The 26685-nt window shown below is 35.2% G+C and overlaps 1 protein-coding gene and 1 long non-coding RNA gene across 4 annotated transcripts in view; both read left to right on the top strand.

Annotated features, from left to right (window-relative positions):
* Positions 1 to 26685, top strand: part of LOC309506898 (uncharacterized protein) — a 136402-nt gene that overhangs the window by 73416 nt on the left and 36301 nt on the right. The gene's annotated exons all lie outside the window — the stretch shown is intronic.
* LOC309497721 lies at positions 1628 to 3124 on the top strand. The gene is made up of 3 exons (XR_014205681.1): positions 1628 to 2500; positions 2602 to 2657; positions 3053 to 3124. It is a non-coding gene; the product is annotated as an uncharacterized lncRNA (long non-coding RNA).

Raw genomic sequence — 26685 nt, 5'->3', positions numbered from 1 at the left:
CTGTGGCAGTCAAAGCAGTGTCCATGTCAGGCTGTAGGTCAATCACTGACAGGGGATCAGGACTGTTCTGCTTCATGCTGCCTGTCCTATGGTCTATCTCAGACTCTGACACTGTTACACTGCATGCCTTTAAAAAAGCAACATCTCTGTTTAAGGTATAGTTGTGTGTAGGTCTGCTCATACACATATTCACGTAGGTTCATAGTTATATATATCACAAATGATGTATTTTATAATATTGAAATGTATCTTTGAACACTAGGCTACTGTTTAACAACAGTACACAATATGTAGCACACTGCTACAAGCTATTCAAAATGATTTTCTTAAAGTTTTTAAATAACCTTTTAAAAATAGGCTCTACAAAAAATAAAATGACAAAGAAATATGAAACTTATGACCACTGTCTCATCTGTTTCACTGTAATACTTTTATTTAAAGGCACAATATGTTTGTTTTTTAATTTAAAAATATAAAAAATCACTATATCTATGTTATATATTTTTTAAAGTTGTGTATTTACATTATCCCGACAGTTCCAATTAACTTCTAAATCCAGAGAAATTAATATTTTAATTCGAAGACACGGACCGTGTCTTTATTTCCGTTTTGTCGCCGTCAATGCCGTCATATCCGTGTTGTCTCTGGTTTCCGCTCGTGCTGCCATGGCAACCAGAGCTATGAAGTAACCAGAGCCCTCTGATAGTAACCAAACTGACGCGGACAACTGTGTAGTTCGCAATGTCTATTTGCACGCTGTTGTTGTTTCGTTCAAACATTATGGACCATGGCAAGCAGACTTTGGATAAAAAAGGAGAACTAAACCGAGAATCAATATCAGCGCGGTGTTTTCGAGATGTCGAGAGCTCCCATGGACACTATATAAACGAGAGCTCCACGTCCGAGACTTCGACAACTCCTACATGTACTTTGTAAATGTGCTCACCTGTTTAATATAAAACTAATCAAGGTTATATAGTTCAACAATGATAAAATGTTAGAATATGATCTGTATGTTATTCTAATGTTGATCTAGCTAGCTCACTGCTATCTCATACAGACAAACTAACGTTAACACATACATTTCAACACATTCAAATGCAGTTTAGTGTGATAGTGTAATGTTAGACCGAGTGAAACAGCGCTGCGTTACCTCTCAAGTTTAATTTGTCTAATAAACTGACCTGTGAGTAGTAATTTTGCGTGTAGTTCGGTAGAATGAAATGTCCATATTCCTTTTATATCCGCGGGACTCGCATCGCGTTTGGAGCTGATAGCTGTCTCTTAGCAATCCCGAACTGCTTCATATCACAGTCATGATAAAAGCATCGATGTATTCAGTAATCCATATACATTATTAGATCGGTCGGCTTGACGTTGACGACAAAATCCATAATTCATAGCAAATGTTGCGTCATCAATCTACGCCTTTGTTATTGTAAATAGGTTAGCGACCCCTAGTGGAGAAAAAATCCCATACTGTACGTTTAACAGGTATATGTTGTGTGAAGACTTTTATTTTGATATCCGATGAGAATTCTTCTCCTTTTCTCTGGGTTTTTATTTATTTATTTGTCTATTAAAAATCAAAAGTTATTCTTCAATAAGTATGTCAGACTTTGCTGGATCACCTCCGCCATATGTAGGCTACTAAAGTTTTTCTTTTTCTTTTTTAATAATCAAATTTATTAAAATAATCGAGACAATCCTACTGGATAATAAGCTCGATAGCGTAACGTTACCCGTTACATTGGCTGTTTGGCTCTCTTCCTCATCAACACCTGGCCTCCCTGCTGAAAAATCCAGCTAAAACCTGCTTAAGCTGGTTGGCTGGTCTTAGCTGGTTTAAGATGGAAGTAGCTGGCTTTAGTTGGTCTCCCAGCCTGGCTTAGCTGGTTTTATCTGGTCTCCCAGCTGGCATGTATGATCAAGCTGGTTTCCCAGCCTGGACAGTTTGGTGGTCAGCTGGTTTTAGCTGGTCTCCCAGCCTGGCCAAGCTGATGAACATCTTACATATATATATATATATATATATATATATATATATATATATCACATATATATCACATATATATATATAATAATAATAATAATAATAATAATAATAATAATAATAATAATAATAATTGGAACCCAGATTTTTTTTGTTTTTTGTTTTGTTTGCCATTGTTATATAACGCAATTATTAGTATTGTAACAAAACCTGGCATATAAACTGGGGTCTGACATTTTGCACATGAATGGGTCATAGACCTACACAATGAGTTTAAAATTCATGATTTAATATTAATGGTATTTTAAATGATGTTATATGTTTTAATTCTAGATGTTTATTTAAGTGCTGCGTGACTTTTAAGTGTTTTAATGCGCGTGAACATTCAAACACTGGAGCGAGCGCGTCACGCGAGAGCAGATGGAAACGGGGAAACGTCGAAAGAAACGTCATCAACTGACAAACAGCAAAACTCGCGTCTCTCGCTGTTGTTTTCACTGCTTTCAGGTGAGTTTAGTCAACAAATTCACACAAATAATACATACAAACGTCCCTGACACCTTTATTACGTGTAATTGACACGCTTCTGTTGAATATTTACTTTATAGAAATGGTTTTGTGTCTTCAAAAAAGTCCGTTAGCATCTCAACCGTTTTCAGAAGTGGTAAGTTAGGCCTAATTTACGTTAAGTTAAGGCTATAGACTGGAGCTCTTGTTTATGAAAATTTGGGGTTTTAACCACATCTTTGTGTAGATAACAATTTTTGATAGTTTTATTTTGCTGGTAATTTGTCAATGGGTGATTGGAAGTAAGCTAATTTATTTAACCTAAAAGAATGCACTTTACTGTTAATCAGTGACGTCACTTTATTTCACAATACATTATCTTAAGAATTATATATATATATATATATATATATATATATATATATATATATATATATAAAATTCTTTCTCTTTTCTGCATTTCACCTCTGCTCTAGCTTGTAAATGTTCTATTGTAAATCCTATGTAACATTGTTGGCTCTGTGACAAATAGCATGTTATGTTCTAGAATAGATCATCATGCTGTGATGGCCTGCTGCACCCCCGTCCAAGAAAATCTCCACGGCTATGAACCATATGACTAGTAAGCAAAACCACCTCAAACATACAGTGCACTACTGTCCAAAAGTGTGGGGTCTGTAAGATTTATGCTTTTGAAAGAAGTCTCACATTTTAAAATCATTAACCATTTAATCATTAATCATTTAATCATTAACTTTTTTTATTGTGGTGAGTTTCACAATAGCTGCCACTATAGAATAACGTTATACTTGGTATTTTAACGTGACATGTTATAACAAGAATATCTATGGCAAGAGCTCTTTTCAGTCACTGCTTTCTTTTCCTCGTGATAATTTTTTTGATCAAATTATGGAAATTTGGAATTATGGAAGACCGCAGTATTGATAAGCTTGGACGTTATCGGTTCTGCTGACTCTACTGAAGAAATTACACGCACTATTTATTAAATACATTGTCTTGCCAATTCTATCTCACCAGCTGTTTCTATCCACCTTATTCCTGACGACCTTACTGCGTTTTGAATTATGGGTGGCACTTCTGGTTTGGGGAACTTCCATTCAAAAAGGCTGAAACGAATCATTTCAAATCATAAGGTAGCCCTACAGATAAAGCTGATCCATCAGTTTGACTGGATGAGCTGTCAATTTTCCTTCATGATTTATTTTCAGACATCATGAGAATAACGTCATACTTGGTATTTTAACGTGACATGTTATAACAAGAATATCTATGGCAAGAGCTCTTTTCAGTCGCTGCTTTCTTTTCCTCGTGATCATTTTCTTTTTTTTCCCTTTGCAATCCTCTGTAAGAGTATGAAAAAGGACAACATATGCTGCACATTTGTGGTCGGTTCTCCCGAATTTCATTTACGATATATTCCTTGGAGCTTGGAGAGTATTCACTTAAACACAGTTTATGTCTTAAGTTTAAGCTTGTTGAATAATATGTCAAAAGAAATGCAATGGTCAGGATTATTGAGGGTCTTTTTCTTTGACAGCAGACACATGAGATAATGGCTGAAGTGAGTCAGTGAAGGAGAAGATCAAGATCTGGAGGAGGACATACAGTTTACACTTCAGGAGAAAGACAAAGATGAGCTCCAGGGCAGATTCAGCAATCATTATAAAGGGGAGTTCAGTGTTTCCATGCTTAAGTGACACTGTTTAATAAAGCAGATACATTATGTGTTATTTACAGTGATGATTTTACTTGTTTTATTATTATAAGGTAATATTAAAGGTTAAAAATGACCCACGGTAATAGACCTGCACGATATTGCAAAAAAAACTGATATTGCAATATTTCATTTTTTCTGCAATATATAATGCAATATCTCAATAAAAACTATTTCACCAAATGACTTAAATAGCTCTATTTGGAAATAATTAATCATTCTAGAATGATTGGTGTGATTTTGTAGGGGTTTGCATCTGCATAGAAAATAATAAATTGCAAGCATAGGTAAAAAAAGGTAACAAAGATGTGAAATAAACTTTGCCTCATATTCCAGGTAAGTCTAATTTAGGTACAGAAATTGAGTAATCAACTGTAAAATAACACGGCATAGTCTTTACATAGCCTGACTTCACAGAGGCCTATACTGCAAAATCACTACCACAGATGGGTATGAATGATAAAACAATATGTTCATGGCTTTAATGCATCACATAATATGGGTGTTTATTATGTCAGGTTGTGTGTGTCTTACACCCGTTTTATGAGGACACCGTTTTATGGGGACATCATAAGAACATGTTCCTGATGTTTAACTTAACTAGACTAGAGAATCTCAGTGTGTTGTGTTAGTTTGACAGAATCCTGGTCTATGAGGACACCGTTTTACGGGGACACATATGGAATATTAGGAGGATCGATACTGATAACCAGGGCTTGACATTAACTTTTTTGCTCACTAGCCAATGTGGCTAGTGGTTTTCCAAAGTTACTAGCCACACAGCATTTTTACAGCAAAAGTTGACTATGGCGTGCTAAAATTTAGGCTACTTGAACTAGATTTACAACCCTTTTAAATGTAAAACCACTGTACACACCCAAATCAAGACTACATAAATATATAACAATACAGGTCATTATCATTAGCTCTGATAAGGTTGTGTGTAAAGCTCCCGTTTTAAAATAAAACTATGTATTATGTATTATATGTCGCCACACGCTCCACCGGCATACGGCGTAACTCCAGCAGGGCAGCTAGCTGTCTCTTCGTTTCTGTGTTGTCGGTCACTAGCGCGCAAGCCCAAGGCAACACTGTGTGCATGTAATACTCATTAGGGCTGTCAAAATTTCTCAAAAATGACATTCGACTATTCCCTCTAAAAACAAAACAAATATTCTAACTATTCGAACATCTGGTTGCGCATTTTGTCAATGACGCGCATTACGTCAAAAACAGGACAAATTAATACAAAGAGACATAACTACTTGTAGGTAGTTTATTTAAGTTTAAACACATTTGACAACGTATTACCTACACAAAAACAAGTAAATCAACTAATGGCCAAGACCAAAGACCTCACTCTCGCAGGCACTCTTTCTCTCTCTCACCCTCACCCTCAAGCCTAGGTAGAGCGAATAGAGCATCGAGTCCTCAAGCGAATAGAGCGTCTGGCGCGAGTGATTTCAATGTTAAGTCAATGTAAAGACACGTTTACGCACGTCTGGAGGTCTTGCGGCGCGAATGAGCTCGTCACGCTCTCTGTGCATAACGGTTTAAAAGAACAACAACAATAAGCAAATGTTGAGTGCTGATCTAGAGTTTTGTGCAAGCAATTTAAGGTCGTGACTCTTATATAGCAGGCTTCATTCAGTGATTGAAACAAATATTATTAACATTAATTGAAGTTTTACAGTATATAGAACCGACATTGAACGCTCCGAGCGAGCTGTGCTGTGATAAACATGGAACTTTTCCTTGACATGAAACGGTAAATAATCAAACCAGTGGAAGCCTGCAGTGCATGAAACTGCTGTATCTAACCTACCTTATTCATGCAATATCTATTCAGTCAGTACAGTAGTACAGTAGCCTACACTTTAGTAATGTTTCTGTTTAACGTTAACGCTTCTTCCTGTTACCCCGTCCCTGACCCCTCAGGCATCGCACCCACTCGCAAAGCAGACAGCCGCGCCTCTGCTACCGCGGGCGTTTTTCCACATTCGAATATTCATTTTCACATCATCACATAGCCTTCACCATACCTAGAGATTGGCATGGAGTACTTTCCATAAGATCATCTCTCAATGCAAATCAAACCAGCTATTAGGCTAACTGAAATAAAACCATGCCAATCTCTAGGTGTGGTGAAGGCTATGTGATGATGTGGGGCTATTTTAATTCCAAAGGCCAAGGGAACTTTATCAGGATGCATAGTATCCTGGATCCATGAAGTAACTGGCCTTTAAAAATAAAAATCTGCCTGCCTCTATGGGAATTTAACATAGGGGTGTCCAGACTTATGCACCCTGTATTTTAACGAAGAACATTTATTTATTTACGATACATTATTCATTCACAAAGAAAATTGGTGTCCTTAAAGGTTGGATTTTTCCTAATTTTTTTAATTAAGGCATTAAGTTCAATTTCCAAAAGATGATTTTTTATTCCTCTTTTTTTAGTCAACTTTAGCATGGGTGTCTAAACTTATGCATAGCACTGTAGTTACTTACAGCTATGACATTTTCTTGAATAGTTTATATTTTGCAAATATTGTACGCTGGACCAAATTCTTAATAAATAAAATCTTTTTTTTTTTATATAATATTTCTTCTTGCTTGACTTATATATGTGACCTTAAAGTAATCCAAAAGTAACCATATTACATTACTTTCATATTGTAGTTGGATTATGTTACTGAATACTTTTTTTTTTTTTTACGTAATTTGTAACAGTAATGGAATACATTTTTAAAGTAACTCTGCCAAGCCTGCCTGTTACCTATTGGTGCCAACTAATCAGTAAAACCAATATAATGGTCGACCTCTACTTTTAAATTAGCTAAAATGGTCTTATTCTGCATACAGTATTAATGTTTGTTTTTTTTAGGATCTAGGACATGGAGTCATGATACCCACAGAAAAATGGGTATCAAAGTATGTATGTAACATTTTTTTTGGTAACCGCTTGCACACCCGTTTAGTTTTTCCTTTGATTTGTCTGCTATTTAGTTTCTTTGCTCCTCTGGATTTGTGGATGTATCCTGACTGATTCCATTTACCGACCTTTATCGCCCGGCTTTCGACCGCGCTCCCCTGTCTGCCATGTACAGAACCCGGTTTTGTTCATGAAATGTTCTGATCTGCCTTTGCTTTTTATGTTTTATTTTATTATACTTAAAAATAAATGTGTATATTCGTTTATTTCGTTTTTTTCCACAAATGTATGACTTTTGGAAGTGCAAATTGATTGCCATATGCAGTTTTAATAAAGTTGAATTAATTTCTGTCATTTTTACTCTTCTAAGTGTACACTTGCAGGTGTTTTGTTTCTAATTTACTGTTAGGGCCATTAAATAATAATAAGGATAAACAATCCTATTTAAAAAGTAGGCTATAATTATCTAACATCTAACTAATTAAAAATTAACCTCAAAACATAACATGCTAAATGGGGGGTATCTAGCATAAAAAATGTATTGTCAGAATGTCGTCTCTCAGTTGTTGAATTTCGCGCAGACGTTGCCACAACGTAAATGTGTTTGCTCAGCCCGATCTCATGAAAGTGCGAATACCACAAATTGTATTTGTAGTAGCCTACTTATGATACGCAGCTTTCGCGTGCATATGATACGCACTTTATGGCGTGTAATAGGCACGCACTCCGCACCCCTAATCCTAACCAAGGGGTTTACAGTGCATAGCATATGCACGCAAAAAACATTCTTGGCATATAAATGGCACGATAAATAAAATTTGTGGTATAGATAGGCACTTTCATGAGATTGTGTTTCATAATCTGCTACTGGGCCGGCCCTCTGTCAAATTTTAAAACCCGGTGTGGCCCTTGAGCCAAAAAGTTTGCCCACCCCTGGTTTACAGGATCAATAAAGTAGGAGTAATAGTGACATTTATCTGGATTCCAGCCCATATAGGAGGAGTCGGAAATGAATTGGCAGATAAATATGCAAAAAATGCAACAACAAAAAAAACAGAGGTAGATATGGCAGTAAGTTATAGTAAGGCGGAAGTTAAAAGCATAATCAAAGCAGAAATGAAAAAGAAGTGGCCGGAGGAGTGGAATATGGAAACAAAAGCGAGAATGTTCTACAGTATCCAGAAGAAGGTAGGAGGAATGAAAGAAAATAATAGAAATAAAAAGGAAGAGGACATTATTTCGAGAATGAGATTTCGGAATACTGGATTAAATAGTACGCTTCAAATAATAGGGAAACATGAAACTGGGTTGTGTGAGCAGTGTAATAGTAGTGGAACATTAGAACATGTAATTATTAATTGTCGTAGGTATAAGCAGGAAAGGATGATTCTGAAAGATAGGATAAGTAAAGAAAAAAAGTAGATTTGAAATGAAGGAAATATTACAATTGAATTCAGGGCATGTTGGGTATAGAGCAATATTTAGTTTTTTGGGAAATAACTGAGCTCATTAGAAGGATATGAGTTTAATTGTTAATAAAATTGTATTAATAATGATGTGAATGATAATGTATTAATAAAAATAATTTGATTAGATATTTATGTATTTAATTAGTAGTGAGTAAAGTAGGCTATTTTCATCCACACTCCATTTCAGAAGGTGGCGGTAATGTACATTAAAAAGTTTTTTGCCAACCGCCATTAAAAATCAGAAAAAGAAGAAGAAGAAGAAGAAGCAGAAGCACTGAAGAGAAAAATCACAATTTTAAAGTCACAGCATCAGACATCTCTTGCAAAAAGTTAATTCAAAACTATTTTAACTCTTCCAAGAAATGTATTTTTGCGTAGTAACTCTACAAACGATAAGCCACATACACACCAAACTACACACAGATGTGAAAAATGTAAAACACTATCTTGTGTCTTTTGCTTGTTCAGTGTGTAGTGGAGTTACAGGAGTTTGTCACACACACGTTTATGCACAAATACACTGTATATACAGTATTGTGACTGGATGCTCTGCTCGCATGTTTAGATTCAATATAATCTGGGTTAACTGAAAGAGCCTATAATGCCTATAAAGAGCCTGTTTTCGTTCGTGTCGAGACGCGTCACTTCCGATCAGCACAGGGTTCTCCTTCCGCCACTATCCTGAGAGGGATTTGAGGCTCTAACCCGGTTTTGTGTGTTCCTGAAATGTCGATTTCCTCTGGTAAGTATTTACTCTAAACACGCGATACCTATAACTTACCAGTCATTAATCTAGAATGTGGATGTGATTTCAGCATGTTTCACGCATATGCAACCCAGTTAATGTGGGGCTTTAAACAATTATAGACGTGTTACTGTTCAGAGCGCTTGACTGAGTTCATCGATGGGTAAGACGTTTCTTGTTGAGAGTTTCTTGTTCTTGTTTTAGTGTGTTGATTTATTTATTTATTTTTTTCAAGGTAATGTATTACTGTGCTGCTTGTGCAGACTTGGGTATTTTTTTAGTAATTTTATTATTTTTGTTAAGTGTGTGTGTGTGTGTGTGTGTGTGTGTGTGTGTGTGTGTGTGTGTGTGTGTGTGTGTGTGTGTGTGTGTGTGTGTGTGTGTGTGTGTGTGTGTGTGTGTGTGTGTGTGTGTGTGTGTGTGTGTGTGTGTGTGTGTGTGTGTGTGTGTTTGTGTGTGTGTGTGTGTGTTTCTCTTGTGAGGTGCTGAGGGCTTCATGTAGAGATCTTCTGTGTGTTGTTGGTGAGCTGAACACTGTGTGCTGTGAGAAGCTCAGATTGTGTGTGAGTGATGATAGATTTCTTTTGTTGCTTTTCTTCCAGAAGTGAGTCTGTTTTCCTGCCCTTTATCCCTCAGCCTTATCTCTTGTATTTAGAGTGTTTATTCCATTGTTTTGTTGTTGTTGTTTTTGTGTGTTGATTTATTATTGTTGATTAACTGTGATTCCTTTTTATTTTTGTGAAACAACATTTTATGGTCAGACTTTGGGGGCTTTCATACACTCTCTGTCTATTTTAATATGATTGGAATTAATAAAAAATATTTTTGTATGACATTCATGTCTCTGTTCCTCACAAGTGCAACAAACCTGTGTGCCTTAAATTAGAGTTACTTTTATTCATTCTCTGTGTGATGTCAGAGTGGCGAAGTCTGTTCTCTTAAAGCTGAATTATTATTTTTCTAGTAGTTTGAAAAACTCTCTGCATTGGCTCCTGATACAGTATGTTTGCACAATTGATGCATTTTACAGTTATTGAACTGAACTGCATCAACACTGAAGAGACTTGAGCTGAATAATGACACCATTGGCTTGTTAGAACTGCTTTTAAGAAGATTTTGAATTTGTTACTATTGTGAAGTCGCTTTGAAACAATCTGTATTGTATAAAGCACTTTAGAAATAAAGGTGACGACTTACCGTTTACAAAATAAACTAAAATGCAAGGGTGAAAAATATATTTGTTTCTCAAAAAAAAAAACATTTAAAAAAAAATAGCAGTTTTGACTCCTAAGCTAATTTTTACACTTTTAGTGTGCAATAAAACCATTATTTTTTTTAAATTAATATGGTGTAGTGTCATTTTGAGATGTACTGATTATAATCGTTAGAAACAATTCAATTCACATTTATTTGTATATCGCTTTCACAATACATGTACTTTCAAAGCAGCTTTTCAGAAAATGCTTGTGTCTACATTACAATATTAGAGTGATTGTTATCAGAGGTGAATGTCTAAGTTATGTATTTCAGAAATGTTCATATACAAATTACACAGTTAGCTAACAATGTATTAGTTTAAACAATATATTAATTTAAAGCAGAAACAATGAGCTCATTGAAATAATGAATACATGTTGTTAACACATGATTAGGATATATATAAAAAAGAGCATTGGTGCTGAATGTTGATTCAGTTTTCAATGCAGGATTTTGCAGAAACTAAAATGTTGAGTTTGTTTGCAGAAACACTCACCGTCAGAAACTCCCCAGAGGACAAAAGCAAAGAACATGATCATATTTGGACAGAAGACTAGAGACAGATGAAGACGGAGGAATGAATCTAGAGAGAAAATAGAAAATAACTTCAGTTTAATTAAATGAGCAAATTAAGTTTGAATTACATATTTATAATCATTTACATATTCATTTAGTGACATTTGTATCTAAAGCAACTGACAAATCAGGAATATACCTTTTCATCCATATGTTGTAACTATTTCATAATAATATTCTCTAATCAGTCTCATTTAAATGAAATAATGTTAATTATTAAAAGCCCTAAATTAACTGTAATACAGCCAAAGACAACATTTCTAAACCCTTATAGTCCTTCAGGGAGGCACTCTTCAGATTTTGGTAGCCTGAAATGAATTTAACTAGAAATGAACTGAAATACTGATGTAAATCCATATACGCCTCTTAACATTTTCTCTCTCTCTCACTCTCACTCTCACTCTCACACACACACACACACACACACACACACACACACACACACACACACACACACACACACACACACACACACACACACACACACACACACACACACACACACACACACACACACACACACACACACACACACACACACACACACACACACACACACACACACACACACACACACACACACACGCAATCTCTATCACAACAGTAAATTAAGTAAGAAAAACAACAGTCCTTTATGGGGGGTGCAGCACCGATTGTCTTTGCCAAACGTCAGAGGAAAAGGCGAGGTGGAAGAAGAAAAGAAGAGAAGTAACACACTAGAGATGTGGATCAGCATTAACGTCATCCGTATCCACTGTTAAAAATAAATGATCCACACACGCTCCATTGCTGCTTACAGTTTTTCTGAACTGCTAAAACACATTTCTTGAACCATCACTCACTTTCTCAAAACCTTAAACACAAAACCAAATCTTCAAACCACATTCACAGAATCTCGGACTCTTCTGGCAAAATCAAACTATAGCCTCAAAACCATTTTATCTGAGCTCAAAATAAAACAATAATTTCAGATCTTACACACAGCAAGTCATTATTATAAACACTACACATCATTCCTTAGACACTACATCCAAAATGGAGAACACAGAATCCAGAGCATGAAGTTACAGGAAAAAAGTATGTTAAAAAAATAAATAAATGTTTTTGAATTATGAACAAAATTATTGTAACGACAACTTACAGTATAAGGTGAATAAAGTGTATACTGTATCCACTGCACTTATAGTATTGTACTGAATATTGAATAGTAGGTCTATCGAATGTCTGTATATTCACCACTTGTATACTGTGAAGTGACCCAACTGCAAAAGCCAAAAGGTTACAGTAAAACACTGTAAATGAAAGCATGTTACAGTCACTCAGAAGAGTTGAGCGACTGCTAGATCAGGGTCAGTGAGAGAGACTGATTCTGCTTCAGTATAATGTCTTTATAATGTCCATGCTGGGTCCGGCCAGAGGACTTTATTCACATCTCAGACAATATCATCTCTGAAAAACCCTAAAGCAGAGCCAGCCTTGACAACATTCTCCACACCTGCTCTTCCTCATCCTCTTCATCCTCGCTCACCTCCTCTTATACACACTCTTCCTTCTCTCCCTCTTATACTCTTCCTTCTCTCCCTCTTATACTCTTCCTTCTCTCCCTCTTATATTGTTTCCATACATTGTTGGTATCAACATTCAGTGCAACATTTTGAGTCAATTTTGGGACTCTGAACATCATTAGAAATAAGTGTAAACCATTTTGAGTTGTTGTGTGTAAACGATGACAACTGTGTTGTAGTTGTGTTTAACTTTCGCCTGCGTGTGTTTAGCGTTTTGAAACATAAGTGCATCCAGTGCGAAATGTGTTTTAGTGAGTGAGAATGTGTTTAGGGTTTTGAGACAAGAGTGCCTGAGATTTGCAAACAGTGTTTTAACAACATGAACTTGTTTAATGTTTTACAGAAAGAGTGATTTATTCGACAAATTGCTTTAGACTATTGAGAATTTGATTCAGAGAATGAGGTTTAGTGTTTTAGCAATTCAGAAAACTAAATAATAAAGCAGATGCATAGCCTGTGTTGTCTGCAAATTAGTGTCTGATGAACGAATAAGCTTTAAACATGTTAATATGTCCAATCATTATGTTCTGAAAACACTCTTTATCAGAATAATCGCTGTTAAAGGCACACTATATAAGTGTATATAATATAAGTAACACCAAAAACAACTAGACCAATGTTGTATATTTTACACTCACTCACTCACTCACTCACTCACTCACTCACTCACTCACTCACTCACTCACTCACTCACTCACTCTCTCACTCACTCACGCATGTTTGTACATCTTTGTGAGGACATTCATTAACATAATTCAATCTCTAGCTCTTTACGTTAGCCTTAAGTTTTCCTGATGCGTTCACGATTAGTGAAATTATGCTGGTCATTTAGTCCCAGGGTAAAAAAATGAAATTTGGGTTTTTGAGATAAAGTATTGACCAGTGATGCTTTTTGCAATTATTTCTAATGCATCTGTTCACTCTGCACAATAATCTAGAAACAATGTAAATCAACACCACAAAAACTGAAGCCGCAAACTTGGCAAAACACAAAATTTATGTCTCTGCCAAAACATTTGGCCATGACTTCCATGTTCACTTACCGAGTATTCTTGGTTCCACTTTATTTTTATCTGAAAACACAGATCTCTGTTTGCTGTAAACTGTACATGTGTATTCTCCTTTATCTTCAGCTGTCAGATTGTCCAGACGGAGGGAGAAGTTTCCATGTTGAATCTGATCAGTAAAGAAATGAGCTCTATCATGATAATCCTGCTGCTGTTCTTCTGCTCGACTCTCACCATCTTGATACAGATGAACCAGAGCCTTAGTGTCTGTTCTTCTCCACTCCACCTTCAGATCCTTCACTGGTAAAGGTTTAACACTATAACAGCACAAAACCACTGAAGATCCAGGAGGAACAACCAGAGGAGCAGAGGAAACTTTCACTGTCAAATGAACCAAAAAGAAAAAGAAACATTACGTGAGCTTCTGTTAAAGCAAAAGAAAAGTGAATGATGTTTTGCATAAAGATGCAGTATCGAGAGGCAAGATCAAGTTACTGTAGTTCTACATAATGCACACTTTTCTTTTAATTATCAGTCAATTGATTTTGATTGAAAACTCGATTATTAAAAAAAAAGATAAAGTTTCAATATAAGTTTTCTGTTTCTTCCTGTGCATTTGTGTTCATCAAACTAGCAGAGCAGAAGTGTGTGATCCAGATGCACCATGGGTAATTTTACACTAGCTACACTAGAGGAAGTTGTTTGTAATGTATATTTTAGTGACATTGCTGCCAATAACAGACACGAAATGATTCCAGAAAGTTGATATTTGATCAAATGTATTGAGAATAAAGTGAGAACATCACTAACAACAGAACGGAAGAGGCCGTGGATTAGTATTATTTTTCCTTTCTCGTTTTCTCGTGATCTCTCCTCAATTTTCTTGTGATCTTGACATAACAAAAAATGAATAAAATAATGAGTAATACAATAAGCTTTCAATAAATCATATAAATTACTGATGATTTATTTAGAGTCAGTAACCAAAACATTTTATTTGTGTAAACATATTTTAGAGCTTCTTGATTTTGACCAACTTTGTTTATTTTTTAAATGTTAAATACAATTATAATGTAAAATTTTATATATGCAACTTATTCATATTTAATTGTTTATAATATAACATTTAAGGCACAATATGTATGATTTTTGCACTAAAATATCCAAAAACCACTAGCATGGTGTCATATATATATATTGTTGACTTGTGTTCTTACTTTATCCTAAATGTTTCCAACAATGTTTAAATCCAGAGAAATTCACACTGTAATAAATGTCATGTGCTACTTACTTAAAATCATGGTAACAATATTACACATGATATTTTTGAGTAGTTAAGGCTCAATTTCTTTCATGGAATCTACCTGAATTAATCATGTAAAATCCCCTAAACTATAGTCTATGGCACAATGAATTTAATATGTTTAGTGAAATGTGCTTTTTTATTTCAAGTTAACTCTCAAAATTGTGTAAATTCAAGTGATTGGAAATGACATGTGTCACGCTTGTTCTGTGTTGTTCCTCTGTCACCAGTCACATGTCTGTCTTGTTCAGTTTTCCCGCTTGTCGTTATCAGTTCAGTTAAATCACCTGTGTCCTGTTCATTATCTTCATCTGTCTCACCTGTTTCTGTTCATCAGTGTAGTATTTAGTTCCCTTCAGTTCAGTTAGTCTTGGTCTGTAGTTGTCGTTGTCTACTCGTGTTTTGTGTGACTATCCTGCCTGTCTGTACCTTTGGAAGTATATCTGTGATTAAACTCTTACATTGGAGCCTTCAGCCTTATCGTCTTCGTCTGCCTGCACTCACAACCCGTGACAACATGTTTATAGTTGAATTATATTGTATAATTAAAAAGACTATATGCTGCTGGACAGCACAGAAACAAACTTGTAACTACACTATCATTATATCAAAGTTATTGCTCAATGAACAAAACATATTTCAGGATATTAATAGATACAGTTATTCACAATCTAACCATAAGCCCTACTCTTCTCTTCTGCACAATGGCAACGGTCAAAACTTCAACATAATAGAAACTCTTTCAAATGTCAAACATAACTGAACATTAAACAGATGTTTCCCTTTACTCAAAAACACATAAAATATCACTTAATTAGATATTTACTCTTCATTTCCAGCCATGTGCAAAGCATGCTGGGAACTAACAATGGTGTCCCTAAATAAAACTGCATAATTGAGCTAATTCTCTTCAAATAAATAGGTAGCCTTTTTTCCTTTATTCTATCAGCTTCATCGGTTTCTCAATTCAAGCCTCAAAATTGTGCATGTTTTCGTAAAAAAAATGAGGATCTCTTGATTTTATTAGTAAAATGTTCTCAATATTTTCTATACAACACTGAACCACAATTTTCGTAATAAAAAAATACACAATATTTTGAATTATCACCTTAATTTATTTTTATTTTTTACGAAAATTACAAGACCCTTGATTCATTTTGTTTTAACCAGTGAAACGGCCTGCGTCAATGCGTCACATGTCAATGACATCATATCCGTGTTAACAAAAACAAACACCAACAGACGTGACCAAGATGGCAGCCTGAACGGACGCAATTTTAATAGTTTTTTTTATCGAAGAGGCGCTTATTTGCACAAAATACAAGACATTATGGTGCTACCTTATGCGGTTGACCTTTTTGCCAACTAATCTTATAACTGATTGTTTATAGGAGGTTACAAGTTTTTTTTTCTGTTTTGTTGTTTCAGAGTTAGTTGTTTATGTCTTTTTCTATTCTATATTTGAATGCCAGGGGTTTAAGAGAAAACATTAAGTGTTAGGCTTTGTTTTTGTTTACTAAGAGGTTTAATAACGACTTTGTATTTTTTCAAGAATCTCACTCCATTGCTTCTGATGTTCATTTCTGGAGATCACAATGGTGATATTTGGCTGTCTCGGGACAGAACACTCAGGGGTTTCTAGCTTGAAAAATAATTATAGAGGCAAGGTTTTGTATTCAGACTGTGATAAAAATGGCCACATTATATGCTTAATTTTAAAATGTTTAGTGTAATTTCTATAGTAGTTAATATCTATGTATATAATTGTAAATCTGATAATGACCGGTTATGTTTGTTGGAGGAAAGGCTTACACATTGGTTATCCAATTTTCCTGAGTCTTATTTAATAATAGGGGGTGATTTCAATGTTGTTTTAAATGAATCAATAGGTGGCCACCAAGATGCCCTTCAAATTTAAATACTAATTTAAAATAGTTTATGGACAGATTTGATCTGACTGATATATGGAGAGAGAAAAGTTTAGATGATATTGTGTATACTTGGAGTAACAAGGACGGCTCTAGACGTTCTAGGATTGATTTTTGGCTTGTCTCTAACCATTTTGATGGGAATAATATTTTTGTTCATGTTTTGGCAACACCATTAACTGACCATAAGGCCATATTAATCAAAATTAATATTTCTCCAAACACAAATTGTAACAAGTATAATTCATACTGGAAAATTAATTGTTCTTTGCTTAAAGGGTAACTAAACCCTAAACCAACTTTTTTTAGTTAATGATCTGTAAGAATGGGGCTTTATTAGTGCTGTTCATTGATTCGAGTAACTTTTTTGACATTTGGGTATAAAGTGTTTTAATTTTACAATATATGGTGTAAAAACGTCTGAGTGCTGCCCTCCTCAGGTTGAACGGTGGCTACTGCAGTTGAATTTTCCTATTGGATGTTTGCGGTGGCAAGTGACGTAAGCGGTGGCACGTGACGTAAGCAGGTTCCAGCTCACCACGCCCCTGGTACGAGCTCACCACGCCCTTGGTATGAGCTAGCGTAGATTTATCTGTGTACAGTGGTCACAGGGTACGTTGGTGTAGTGTTGCTAGTTACAACAGCACTGTTGGACTGCATAGCTTTCCAGCAGACTTGGAAATTAGGCGCCAGTGTTTACATGCATTGGCCTGGAAGACCGTGAGTGTGAAACCTGCATTTTACGTAGGATTGCTTCTCCAACGCAGTAGAGGTAGAAATGGGCTTCTCCACACAGCTCGCGCTGAAAAGCGACACAGTGCCAAACGCTGCTCCTCCTGCATGGACTCCACCACCGCAGCGGCATCTTGATGTGAGTGATCATATATATTTTAATCACAATTTATGGTTAGGCTAAAGTTAATCATCTGGGGTCGACAAACGCGTCGGCGCATTTTGCTGGATTTTTTCACATAGCGGCAAAATATGAATATGCCTATAGAGAGCGCGCGCTATTGACATCAACTTGATAAAACTCAGATGCACGTACTTTACGTCGTCTTGCGGCCCTGTGAGTCACTCTCCATTTTAGAGAGTCTGACAGCAGGTCTCAGGTGCACGCCCCCCCGCTCACGGTCCGTCCCCTCTATCTCCGCTGGGGTCTGCCCACTTTTCGAGCATTTTTAAAATATTGCCAGTGGGTGGAGTCAGGCTCTGACCAGGGGTTTAGTTACCCTTTAAATTGAGTGCAGTTAAACAGGAATTGGGAAAACTCAATAATTATTATTGGATTAAAGCCAAAAAGGAAGGGTTGTTTAGTCATAATTAAAATTGGAAATTGGAAAATATTGAGGAAGTATAGTAGCACATTAATTAAATCACAACGTCTTATGGAAGAGAAAGTTGTTAGTGAATTTTTTTTTATATTAAACTAAATTCTGTTTTTAAAATGAATATTAATGGATCTATTACAGATCATTTTGGTATAATTTCTAGCTTTTGTATAATTATTACTCTAATTTATACACTTCTAAATTCAGTGAGCATAATATGACATCTTTTTGTAAACATTTTACGAATGTAAAAACAATTACTGAAGAGGACCAAAAGTTATGTGATTTACCAATAACTATTATGGAAATTAAGCAAGCTATTGAACGTTTAAAATGTAATAAATCACCCGGTAATGATGGAATTACTACTGACTTCTATACGCAGTTTTCTGAGATTCTTGCTCCATTTCTTTTTGAAGTATATTCTGAAAGTTTAAAGTGCTCACAACTTCCTACAACTATGACACAACGTATAATTTGTTTGATTCCTAAGCCCAAGAAAGATTTGTTGCTTATTGATAATTGGAGACCCATTAGTTTGTTGAATAATGACTATAACATATTTGCTCAGGTCTTTGCCCAAAGGTTCAAATTAGTGTTAGATTCCATTATTGATGAAAATCAATCTGGGTTTATGAGAAACAGACATTTATTTAACAATATCAGACTTATTTTTGATCTTATTGATTATTCTGACTTTATAAAAGATGATAGCTTTATATATATATATTTTTTTTTTTTGAGCATCCTTTTATTTTTTACTGTTTCGAACACTTTGGGTTTGGGGCTTATTTCTGTAACGCCATGAAAACTTTTTTTGCAGGGGGAAATAGTTCTGTGAAATTAAATAATGGCACTACACAAAGATTTGATCTGGAAAGAGGAGTTAGGCAAGGTTGCCCAGTTTCTGTTTAACTCTTTCTCATTGTTGCTCAGGTGTTTCTAACATATAAAAGGAGTTCAAGTTGAAGAGAGGAGTGTCCTGATAGGTCAGTTGGCTGATGACACAGCTCTTTTCCTGAAAAATCTTGATCAAATTCAGTCAGATGTCAAGTTCAGTGAATGTTTGTCCAGTGCCTCAGATCTCTGCCTTAATTTACAAACATGTGAGCTGTTTGCTTTAAAAAGTTGCCATGCCAGAACAATTTGTAATATCCCTGTAAAGGATGCTCCAACTTATGTGGGTTTGGTTATTACTAAAAATGAGCAGGACAGAATCTCACAAAATTTTGACCGGGTGATTAAAAAAGTAAAGGATAGATTTAATATTTGGTTACAGAGGGACTTGTCTCTCAAAGGTCGTGTTCTGCTGGTTAAAGCGGAGGGTATTTCTAGGCTTATGCAGCTTCCTCAATACATTCAGATCATAAAATAAATAAGTTAATTAATCAAATTATGCTGGAAAAACCGTATACATTATATTAGAAAATCTGTAATTGTTAATTCATATAAAAATGGCTTTAGATTTTTCTATTTTAAATAACACCTTCAAAATTAACTGGTTGAAATATTTTCTAAAAAACACTAATTCTGTGTGGAATATGATTTCTAAATCGTTTTTTGACCAACTTGATGGCCTTTCATTTTTGCTTATGTGTGATTACAGAATCGAAAAACTTCCAGTTAAACTGTCAGCTTTTCACAGGCAAGCACTTTTGGCTTGGAAGTTCATTTACAAGCATCATTTTTCACCACATCATTATTACATCTGGAATAATTGTAATATTTTGTACAAGCATAAGAGTATATTTTTGAAAACTTGGTTTGATGAGGGTTTCCTTTTGGTTGGACAGTTGTTGAATTATCACGGGTATTTAATGACTTATGATGAATTTCTTTCATACTTCAACTTCCCTGTTTCCCCTAAAGAATTTGCCTCTGTAATTGGTGCTATTTCTTCGGGTGTTGTCTCTTTATGTAGAGGTATTTCATACTCTAAATGTGTGTCTTTATTGCATCCAGATGATACGTTCTGTGGTAAAGTTTGTTTTTCGACAAGCAAAAATAATAAGGCTATATGTTCCCTTTTTCAAAAAGAACTAATCAGTAAACCACACGTCCTTTTCTATTGGTCAAGGTTTATTGGAACTATTAATTGGAGTAAGGTCTGGCTGTGACCTAATAAATATATTATTACAAATAAGGTCAAGGAAATTTCATTTAAAATATTGCATACATTTTACCCCGCTAAACATTTATCCAAATTTAACAAAGACATAGATGTAAATTTTGTTTTTTGCAACCAGAAACTGTACCTCATATTTTTTGGCACTGTCAATCTACAACGAGGTTATGGTGGGAAGTTTCTAAATGTATTAATGACAAATTGGAATGCAACTTTCTTACAAACATGTAATATATATATATATATATATATATATATATATATATATATATATTTTTTTTTTTTTTTTTTTTTTTTTTTTTTTTTTTTTTTATATGAAAAGAGTGGAAAATGAAGCGTACATTATTAATCTTGTGACTTTATTTGTTAAGTTTCATATTCACATTCATGAGTATAAATTTAGTAATCAGAAACCTCTTTTTTCTGTGGTATTGAAAGAATTAGAAAATTATATGGTTTATATTAAGGAAAGTACAAACAAAAAATCTGTTAAAACCATTCATTTGTTGAATACATTTAAGATTTTGTGAAATGTCAAAGCCTTTTTAATGTTTGTTTGGTCTATTAGTTTTGTTTTTACTTTTGTGATTTATAATTTTGTATCCTTAACCCTGGCATTTTGATATATTTATTTTTATTTTTTGTTCTTGTTCTGTAATTGTTGTTCAAGCAATAAAAAAACAAAATAAACCAGACGTGTGTCGGAGTTTGTTGGATCAGTGTGTTACCGCTGTGGGCTTCTGTTGCCGTTGGTCGGAGTCAGTGTTACCCGACTGAACATGTTTAATCTGTGTTTGTCGGGTCGGGTAATGTCTTAGCTGTGTGATGTGATTTTCCAACTGACCACAAACTCTGACGTCATCTGACCTGGACACAAAACGTTGCCATGACGATGAGGCAAGTCCCTTGCAAAGACTGCGAGGTTCTGGGCGTGCTTTTGTAAATTATTATCATTATTATTATTATATGTAGATGCTGAAACTGATTAGGGACCACCCGAGCAAAATCTTGAAATATGTAAATCTTCTGACTGCAGTTCTCTGCATAAATTCAAGTAAGTCTTCCTCGTTGCAGAAACCACGGCTTCACCCACAGCCTCTTTTGTTTCACTCGCCGTCTTTTCAGGCAAAGAATGACACGCAAAGACTTTAGTAACAGTGACATTTTGATTGTGGTTACAGGATCATCCGTTTCTCTTTACAGAGAGGGGCCAAGTCTAACATTCAAGTCATTCACAATTCTTAAAGGAGCCGTATGTAAGATTGTGGCCAAAACTGGTACTGCAATCACTTTCAAATTACTGTAGAGCGGTGTATCTCCTCCCCCTCCCCCCTGACTCGAGGTTGCCAGATAGGCTGGCATTTTTTATGCGACACGTTTGTAGCTGCAGCTGCGGTAACTAGAGCAGAGCTGGCAACCCGGATGCCGAAACACTACTGACTTCGTGATTGGTAGATAGGTGGAGGGTGGAGCATCAGGCCAAAACACAACATGACAACATCAACATCAGTTGAGGGCTGCAACTTCACTTTTAAATGACAATATCCTGGCCGGACTACTGTTGTCAGTGATATAAGTATTTGAAATGAACATGATTTCTTAATGTCTAGTGACATATCAGGGCCATTTTATGATTAATTGAAATACATTTCTTACATACAGCTCCTTTAAATGAATGAGTTTTGAATACATTTGACCTCTTTCCTTAGGTAAATGTTCCTTGATTTTTCTTCATGGTATTCAGCTCAGCAGCAACGAGAGGTTTTGCAAAAACACTTCAAATAAATATGAATATCAAATTTTTTTTAATTTATTTTTTTATACCTTATTGGAATCTAAACTCAATAATAATCAGAATCGATAAGCAGAATTGGAATCATAATGGCTCAAATTCAAACGATACCCAACTATATCTCTAATGCAGGCAAGCCCATATTAGAGGTGAATAAACATGTACTGTCCCATCCAGCAAAACATGTTCAGAATCCATATGGAGGAGATTCTTTGTGAGACTGGAGAATTACACCAGGTAATGTATTGAGCAGATTACAATATTTACAATCATATTTATGACTGGATTTATATTGACTTGTTATGATAATGCAAATATTAATACTGTAAATAATCAACCAATGAAAATCATGTATTGATTAGACTCAGTGTTTTCTGTTTTATCTGTTCACTTACCGATTAAAATGCGAGAATAACCTAGGGAGAAAGAAAAACAACAACATTTCAGTCAAAGTTAACAAAAGCTTTAAAATGTAACAGGTCAAATGTTCAGTAATCATTATTTAATTATCACAATTGTATTAAATTATTTGTTGTTTATCAGTGATAATTTTAGTAGCATCCGCTGTGAATAATTTTTTGTTGCTCTTTTGAATTGAACAGTTACACCAGTTAAAACACCGCAGACACAAAGAGTCTCTGGACACTTTACACACATTTAAAAATAGCCAGATGTTCATTCAGTAGATATAAAATAAAAATAAAATAAATAAATAATAATAATTGTACAAGCAAACTTCAAAGGGGTCATGAAATGCATTTTTAAAAAATATTTTACAATGTTGGTATGATTGTTACATCAAAAATTGTCATAATTTAGAAATTAAAGGGCATTTCCTGATTTTAGCCTCTGATTTGAACTCTGTTTGAAGAGGCGTTTCTGTGTGAGACTTTTGCTGTGAAGTTTTACCTGTGAAACTCAAAAACTTTCAGCACGTTTTTACTATTACAGCTGATGAGATTTACTAATCGTGAAAAGTGCAGATTATAGCACTATATTTAAATCTACTCTCGTCTCATGAGAGGTTGCAGTGATGAGCATTAGCAGACGACAGACATGAATACAGTGATCTTGTCATTGCAACTCGATTTCTGCACTCACGAAAACTTTCATCATAACTAACACACGATGTAAATAAGAGATTGATTGTGCAGTGTAGACAGCCTCACTGATTTTAACGGGAGTTTTGGCGAGAGTCCAGAACTCATTTACTGATAAACTCGTGCTGTTTGATTGACAGCTCCAGCCATATAGCTCTCAAAAGAAAAAAGGTTGGAAGCATACTGACCGTTAAGCGAGATTTAGCTGTCTCTCTGACCGACGCTCATCTGATTCTATGTAGGCCTACAAATTGCAAATTAATTAATTGCTTCTCATGAAAGCACTTGAATATTATGGTAACACTTTACAATAAAGGTGCACTAATATGCATTAATTCATGCTTTAAAGGGATAGTTCACCCAAAAATGAAAATTCTGCAGTTCCAACCCCGTAAGACCTTCGTTCATCTTCGGAACACAAATTAAGATATTTTTGATTAAATCTGAGAGCTGGATCACTCCTCCATAGGCTTCTAAGGGATTGAAACTTGCCGGCCCAGAAAAGTTATTAAAGACATCGTTAATATAGTCCAAGTGACTACAGTGGCTCAATCTTAAGTTTATAAAGCGATGAGAATACTTTTTGTGCGCAAAAACAAACAAAAATAACGACTTTATTCCACTATTCATTTCCTTCTCTCTGGGCATCGAGTTAGCTCACGTAGTGTTTTAGCGCAGTGCGTCTGTGTTGTACGTCACACGTAGGCTCACTATTGGCCGACGCTGGTCATGTGTGTGATGCGTGTGACGTGCAACACAGAAGCGCTGCGCTGTTTTACTACGTGAACTCACTCGAGGCCCAGAGAGAAGGAAATTAATATTAACCATGTCTTTAATAACATGAGGGTGAGTAATTACTGACAGAATTTTCATTTTTGGGTGACCTATCCCTTTAGGCTAACTAATGCACAGATAATCATGTGTTAATGACTCATGAAGAACTAAACCATTAATTGATTACTTCATACAGTAACTGATAAAGATTCTTAATGATTAATAGATTAAGTAATATATGAATTTTTATTAATTAAATGTGTCATAATGTGTTAATTCCTTAATAACATATTATATTAACTAATAGTGTAAATTATTGCGTTAATTGCCATGCACAATGGATTGAAGAATGTGGCATCAGTTTACTGTCGGGGTTTTGTCATGTAGTGTCGTGCCGCATCCAGTGTATATCACTGACTAATGGACGTTCTATTGTCTTTGTCCAGTCTAGACACAGTGTTTTCTCGGCCGCATGTTCTCAGTCCCCCACAACCTCGAGCTTAACCTGACATATTCCTGTGCCATGAACAAATTACTGGATGCGGCAGTTCATCGGACTCAGTGAAATCTTTGTGGTACATGACTTGACTTCAATCCATTGTGCATGGCAATTAACGCATTAATTAATACAGATTCTTAATATATTAAGTAATATAATTGTTATTAATTAAATGTGTCAATGTATTAATTCATTAATAAAATATGAATAACATATTTTATTAATTAAAGTGTCAATTAATGCGTTAATTACCACAATTAGTCAAAGCAATGTACTTCAACTTCCAGTTGTCTGCTTTAATCATTAACTAATGATTTGCAAATGTATCATTATGTTATGACTTTTTGAGGTACATGACTATTAACTAATTGTTAAGTACACATGCAATGAATGTAATGTCAAAGAATGTGTTACACTGTGTTTAAACGGGACGAGACCAACCGGACATGACAGACCATTGCAAGTCCATTTGTCCTTATTCGTAACAGAAGTACAGCTACATATTAGTGCACCCGTATTGTAAAGTGGTTCCATTTAGGAAATTATAGCGTTAATCTGTTTCTAGGATTTGTGCATTGATTAAAAATAATCTGAGGTGGGCTCTGTTTAAAGTTTTGATGAAGGGCTGTAGAATGCTCCAAACAATCACAAAAAAATAATAACAATCACAAAAATAACAACAAAAATTTGCAATTGCGTTTCCTCCTTCTTGAGCATAAATGTTTTCACTAATGGTTGTGAGTCCCTCAGTTGTCATCAGTGTGAAAATATGGATCTCAAAAATCATACAGTCACTGCTGGAAAGAGTGAAATCATGCAGAAGATGCTGGAAAGCCAACAATCCTGGAGGATTTTTCTGAAGAACTGTGAGCAGAACAGGTGTACATGGCAAACATGGGACTTTAATGCATTATCAAGGTAATGACACGTAGTACTGAGAATCAGATCAAACGTTTGAACTTTGTGTAAATGCAGATTTATTAGGATATATCTTGTGGACTAGGCTATATGTAAACATCTGTTAATAAATATTTGTTGCAGTGCTAAATAAAGATGTAGCCTAATTTATGATTAATCTTATTTATGAGAAAAAGACAAATTATTGAATTTAGCAGATTCTGCAAGCTGTACATAATTTATGACTTCATGAGGCCAACAAGTAGGCCTACAATGCGGATATTGATAAAATACTAGGAGCTAGGCAGAATTATTCCATATTTTACTACAAAAGTTGAATATTTGTAAAAGTTTTTTAATTATTTATTTTCATGATTTTACATGGCCTGTAAATCACAATTTTTAAATTCTCTGAACATTTTCCATGATAATGTAGCAATAAGACTATAGAGCGCAATTATGAATTAAGGCGCTGTCCCCTAGACTGGGAGAGGAACGTAACACATCCCAGCCAGCACAGCCATGTGGGGCCCAAATGGGTTTGACCTGGGCTATCTAACTGGGACCCAGCCAGTTTTGTCCTCGGTTTCCATGTAGGCCCCACATGGGTTTGCCCAGATGAAATGAACACTGCTTAGTGTGCACAGTACAGGCTGTTTAATGTAACACTGAATCAGTGTTGGAGGTAATGAGATAATTAAGTGATTGAATAATGATAGTGCATTATTGATGAACACCTGCTGTTAACAAGCAGAATCACTGAAGGAAAGAGAAACACAAGAACTACTTCCAGCCACAGCCTTGGATGAAATCAACTGAAGATAAAATACATTGCATCTCTCAAGATCTGATTAAACAACTCCACAAACAGCATTACCAGCTTCACTTATTAGTAACCAGACTGACTTTATTTATGTCAGACGTCTACAGAAGTTCTTATTGAGAATTAACAGAGGTTTAGATGTTGATTACTTATTTGAAAGTAATAGTTTGATTTGATGTTACCATTGTGGCGATCAGTGTGTGCTTTAGTCAGGCTCTTGACTTTTTAACATTAATTTTTCTCAGGCAGCTGTGTCTGTTTGTTATGGCGAGAACAGCAAGAGAAAATATAATCAGATGCTGTAAGCTGATTGATGATAAGAGTA

The sequence above is a fragment of the Leuciscus leuciscus genome, assembly GCF_965113295.1.
Source record: "Leuciscus leuciscus genome assembly, chromosome: 1".
NCBI lineage: Eukaryota > Metazoa > Chordata > Actinopteri > Cypriniformes > Leuciscidae > Leuciscus > Leuciscus leuciscus.
Note: the sequence above shows the minus strand (reverse complement) of the source record. Positions and strands in the feature narration are given on the sequence as shown.